Here is a 6000-nt window from a genome sequence, read left to right on the forward strand (position 1 = left end):
CTATGTTCGCTATCTACGTGTTCCCTTATTACCTAACCTGACTAAGATATCCCCATTCTGAGGGGCGCCTTACTCTCAGTGAACTTATGCTGCCCTGTGTCGCTATACCCCGAGAATGGGCTGTCTTCCCTATCTCTCTGTCTCACCTTTTCCTAACCCAACTGACATATCTCCGTTCTCAGGGGGCATCATAATCACAGTGGACTTACACTGGCCCGTGTCGTGAGGCTCTCGGAACAGCTATCTTCGCTACCTCTCTCTCTCCTTGTTTCCTAACGCGACTGCAAATCTCGGTTCTGTGGGTGCGCCCTACTCTCAGTGGACTTACACTGGCCCGTGTCGTGACCATCTCAAAATTTATATCTTTGCTATCTCTCTGTCTCGCCTTTTCCTAACACGACTGATATATCTCCGTTTTTAGCTGGCGCCATACTCTCAGTGGACTTACACTGGCCCATGTCGTGAGCCTCTCGAAAAAGCTATCTTCGCTATCTCTCTGTCTCCCAATTTCCTAACTCGACTGACATATCTCCGTTCTGAGCTGGCGCCTTATTCTCAGCGGACTTACACTGCCTCCTGTCGTGATCATCTCGAAATGCCTATATTCGCTATCTCTCTGTTTCACCTTTTCTTAACTCGACTGACATATCTCCATTCTGAAGTGGTGCTTTACTCTCAGTGGACTTGACCTGTCCCGTGTCCTGAGCCTCCGGAAATGCGCTATCTTGGCTATCTCTCTGTCGCACCTATTCCTAACTCGACTGACATATCTCCATTCCTAATGGGCGCCTTACTCTCGGTGAACTTATGCTGCCCTGTGTCGCTATACCCCGAAAATGCACTATCTTCGCTACCTCTCTGTGTCCTTGCTTCCTAACCCGACTGACATATCTCCGTTCTGAGGTGCTGCCTTGCTATCAGTACACTTACACTGGCCCATGTCGTGAGCCTCTATAAATAGCTATCTTCGCTATCTCTCTGTCTCAACTTTTCCCAATACGACTAACATATCTCAGTTCTTAGGGGGCGCCTTTCTCTCAGTGGACTTTCTCTGGCCCGTGTCGTGACCCTCTTGGAATAGCTATCTTCCCTCTCTCTTTTTCGCATTTTCCTAACTCGACTGACATATCTCTGTTTTGAGGTGGTGCCTTACTCTCAGTGAACTTACACTGGCTCGTGCCCTGAGCCTCTCAAAATGGCTATCTTAGCAATCTCTCTGCCTCACCTTTTCCTAAATCGACTGACATATTTCCGTTCTGAGGCGGCGCCTTACGCTCAGTTGACTTACCCTGGGGCGTGTCGTTGGCCTCTAGAAAAAGCAATCTTCGCTATCTCTTTGTCTCTCTTTTTGCTAACTGGACTGACATATCTCTGTTCTGAGGTTGCACCTTCTCTCAGTGGGCTTACACTGGCCCGTATCCTTAGCCTCGGGAACTGTGCTATCTTGGCTATCTCTGTATTCTTCTATTACCTAACCTGACTAACATATCTCCGTTCAGAGGAGCGCCTTACTCTCTGAAAACATATGCTGCCCCGTGTCGCTATGCCCCGAAAATGCGCTATCTTCTGTACCTCTCTGTCTCCTTGTTTCCTAACCCGACTGACATATCTCCGTTCTGAGGTGGCGCCTTACTCACAGTGGACTTACACTGGCCTGTGTTATGAGCCTCTCGAAATAGTTATCTTCGCTATATCTCTGTGTCCCCAATTCCTAACTCCATTGACATATATCCGTTCGGAGGAGGGGCCTTCATCTCAGAGGATACGCTGGGCCGGGTCGTGAGCCTCTCGAAATAGCTATCTTCGCTATCTCTCTGTCTCACCATTTCCTTCCTCGACTGACATATCTCCGTTCTGAGGTGGCGCCTTACTCTCGGTGGACTTACACTGGGTCGTGTCGTGAGCCTCTAGAAAAAGCAATCTTCGCTATCTCTCTGCCTCACCTTTTCCTAACTCGAATGACATATCTCCATTCTGTGGGGGCGCCTTACTCTCAGTGGACTTACACTGGCCCTTGTCGTGACCCTCTCGAAATAGCAATCTTCGCTATCTCTCTGTCTCGCCTTTTCCTAACACGACTGACATATCTCTGTTCTCAGGGGGCGTCCTAATCACAGTGGACTTACACTGGCCCGTGTCGTGAGGCTCTCGGAACAGCTATCTTCGCTACCTCTCTCTCTCCTTGTTTCCTAACGCGACTGCAAATCTCGGTTCTGTGGGGGCGCCCTACTCTCAGTGGACTTACACTGGCCCGTGTCGTGACCCTCTCGAAATTGATATCTTTGCTATCTCTCTGTCTCGCCTTTTCCTAACTCGACCGATATATCTCTGTTTTGAGCTGGCGCCATACTCTCAGTGGACTTACACTGGCCCATGTCGTGAGCCTCTCGAAAAAGCTATCTTGGCTATCTCTCTGTCTCAACATTTCCTAACTCGACTGACATATCTCCGTTCTGAGCTGGCGCATTACTCTCAATGGACTTACACTGGACTGTGTCGTGAGTCTCCGGAAATGCGTTATCTTCGCTATATTGGTGTTCCCCTATTTCCTAACCTGACTAAGATATCTCCATTCTGAGCGGTGCCTTACTCTCAGTGAACTTATGCTGCACTGTGTCGCTATGTCCCGAAAATACGCTATCTTCCCTACCTCTCGGTCTTCTTGTTTCTTAACCCGACCGACATGTCTCCGTTCTGGGGTGGCGCCTTACTCTCAATTGACTTACACTGGACCGTGTAATGAGCCTCTCGAAATAGCTCTCTTCGATATCTTATTGTCTCAACTTTTCCTAACACGAATGACATATCTCCATTCTGGGGGGGCGCCTTACTCTCAGTGGACTTACACTGGCCCGTGTCGTGCCCTCTCGAAATAGCAATCTTCGCTATCTCTCTCTCGCCTTTTCCTAACACGACTGACATATCTCCGTTTTGAGGTGGCGCCTTACTCTCAGTGGACTTACACTGCCTCGTGTCGTGAGCCTCTCGAAATAGCTATCTTCGCTATCTCTGTCTCATCATTTCCTTCCTCGACTGACATATCTCCGTTCTGAGGTGGCGCCTTACTCTCAGTGGACTTACACTGGGTCGTGTCGTGAACCTCTAGAAAAAGCAATCTTCGCTATCTCTCTGCCTCACCTTTTGCTAACTCGAATGACATATCTCCATTCTGTGGGGGCGCCTCACTCTCAGTGGACTTACACTGGCCCGTGTCGTGACCCTCTCGAAATAGCAATCTTCGCTATCTCTCTGTTTCGCCTTTTCCTAACACGACTGACATATCTCCGTTTTGAGGTGGCGCCTTACTCTCAGTGGACTTACACTGCCTCGTGTCGCGAGCCTCTCGAAATAGCTATCTTCGCTATCTCTCTGTCTCACCATTTCCTTCCTCGACTGACATATCTCCGTTCTGAGGTGGCGCCTTACTCTCAGTGGACTTACACTGGGGTGTGTCGTGAGCCTCTAGAAAAAGCAATCTTCGCTATCTCTCTGTCTCACCATTTCCTTGCTCGGCTGACATATCTCCATTCTGAGGTGGCGCCTTACTCTCAGTGGACTTACACTGGGTCGTGTCGTGAGCCTCTAGAAAAAGCAATCTTCGCTATCTCTCTGCCTCACCTTTTCCTAACTCGAATGACATATCTCCATTATGTGGGGGCGCCTTACTCTCAGTGCACTTACACTAGCCCGTGTCGTGACCCTCTCGAAATAGCAATCTTCGCTATCTCTCTGTCTCGCCTTTTCCTAACACGACTGACATATCTCCGTTTTGAGGTGGCGCCTTACTCTCAGTGGACTTACACTGCCTCGTGTCGTGAGCCTCTCGAAATAGCTATCTTCGCTATCTCTCTGTCTCACCATTTCCTTCCTCGACTGACATATCTCCGTTCTGAGGTGGCGCCTTACTCTCAGTGGACTTACACTGGGGCGTGTCGTGAGCCTCTAGAAAAAGCAATCTTCGCTATCTCTTTGTCTCTCTTTTTGCTAACTGGACTGACATATCTCTGTTCTGAGGTTGCACCTTCTCTCAGTGGACTTACACTGGCCCGTATCCTTAGCCTCGGGAACTTTGCTATCTTGGCTATTTCTGTATTCTTCTATTACCTAATCTGACTAACATATCTCCGTTCAGAGGAGCGCCTTACTCTCTGAAAACGTGTGCTGCCCCGTGTCGCTATGCCCCGAAAATGCGCTATCTTCTGTACCTCTCTGTCTCCTTGTTTCCTAACCCGACTGACATATCTCCGTTCTGAGGTGGCGCCTTACTCACAGTGGACTTACACTGGCCTGTGTCATGAGCCTCTCGAAAAGGTTATCTTCGCTATAACTCTGCCTCCCCAATTCCTAACTCCAATGACATATTGTCACGAAGACAAGGACGAAGCAGTTGTCTTGAATTAGAAATACGTTTATTGGAGCGAACTTGTGCTCCCCTAACAACTCAAAAGAATACAGAGGCGGCGAAGCAGCGGTCAACAAAGTGACTTGCACAGGCGAGTGTCGTCGAATCGAATGCCCCGGCGTCCGCACTGCAGGCTTTTTATCTTTCGGCGCGCGTGGTTCTCGAAACGTCGATTCGCATCGAGAACATAGTAGATCCAAGAAGATTATTCTGGGCTGTTCACGTTAGATCGGAATGCTCTCCCTATCACAACAGATAACACATGCGGCACAGAAAGAAAGAATGGAACACGCGCTTCCCTTGGCGCAGAGATAACGGAGACCGGCGCAGCCGGACGGTAAAAGCAAAACACAAATAAACAAACCCAATGTATGGTTCGCGGCATTACCCCCCCTCTAAGAGTGCATCGACCCGATGGTAACATAAGCGACAGTCCGAACAAATGAAAATAAAAGTTCGTCATCGTCTGTAGAAAGGTTTTAGGCGAACCACGTGGACGACTTCAGGCCGCCTGCATTGTCGTGATGTGCCGGAGTCACCATCAGGGATCACTTCGTAGGTAAGTTGGCCAACACGTCGTAGAATCTGGTAGGGTCCGAAATAGCGTCGCAGGAGCTTCTCACTGAGTCCGCGTCGTCGAATGGGAGTCCAAACCCACACACGATCCCCTGGTTGGTACTCGGCGTCTCGGCGTCGGAGGTTGTAGCGGCCCGCATCCACCAGCTGCTGGTCCGTTATACGAACTCGAGCGGGCTGGCGGGCCTCCTCCGCACGTTGAAGATATCCGTGGACGACGGCGTTGAGGTCGTCGTCTTCTACGTGCGGAAGCATGGCGTCGAGCATCGTAGTCGGCCTTCTACCGTAGACAAGCTCGAACGGCGTCAGCTGCGTCGTCTCCTTGATAGCCGTGTTGTACGCAAACGTGACATACGGGAGCACTTCGTCCCAAGTCTTATGTTCAACGTCAACGTACATTGACAGCATATCTGCGATTGTCTTGTTCAGACGTTCTGTTAGTCCGTTCGTTTGGGGGTGGTACGCCGTCGTTCTTCGGTGATCCGTGTTGCTGTAGCGTAATACTCCTTGCATCAGCTCCGCAGTAAATGCCGTTCCGCGGTCTGTGATTAGGACTTCCGGTGCTACATGTCGCAGCACAACTTGGCTTATAAAGAACTTTGCCACTTCTTGTGCAGTTCCTCTCGGAAGAGCGGCGGTCTCTGCGTAGCGCGTCATGTAGTCTGTCGCTACGACAATCCACTTGTTCTGTGATCGTGACGTAGGGAACGGGCCTAAAAGGTCCATTCCAATCTGTTGAAATGGTCTCGATGGGACGGTTATCGGTTGTAGAAGTCCGGCGGGTCTTGTCGGCGGCGTTTTTCGTCGCTGGCAGTCACGGCAGCTCCGGACGTAGTGGGTGACGTCAGAGGTAAGGCCGGGCCAGTAGTACCTCGCCTTGATTTTTCCAATAGTGCGGGCTGTGCCGAGATGTCCGGAAGACGGGTCGTCGTGGCACGCTTCCAAAATTTCGTCACGAAGGTCCGCGGGGATGACGAGGAGGTAATTCGCTCTTGTTCCGGGGCTGAAACTCTTCTTCACGA

This window comes from Haemaphysalis longicornis, unplaced genomic scaffold, assembly GCF_048455015.1.
Source record: "Haemaphysalis longicornis isolate Haplotype H1 unplaced genomic scaffold, Haemaphysalis longicornis Haplotype H1 scaffold_27, whole genome shotgun sequence".
Taxonomy (NCBI): Eukaryota; Metazoa; Arthropoda; class Arachnida; order Ixodida; family Ixodidae; genus Haemaphysalis; species Haemaphysalis longicornis.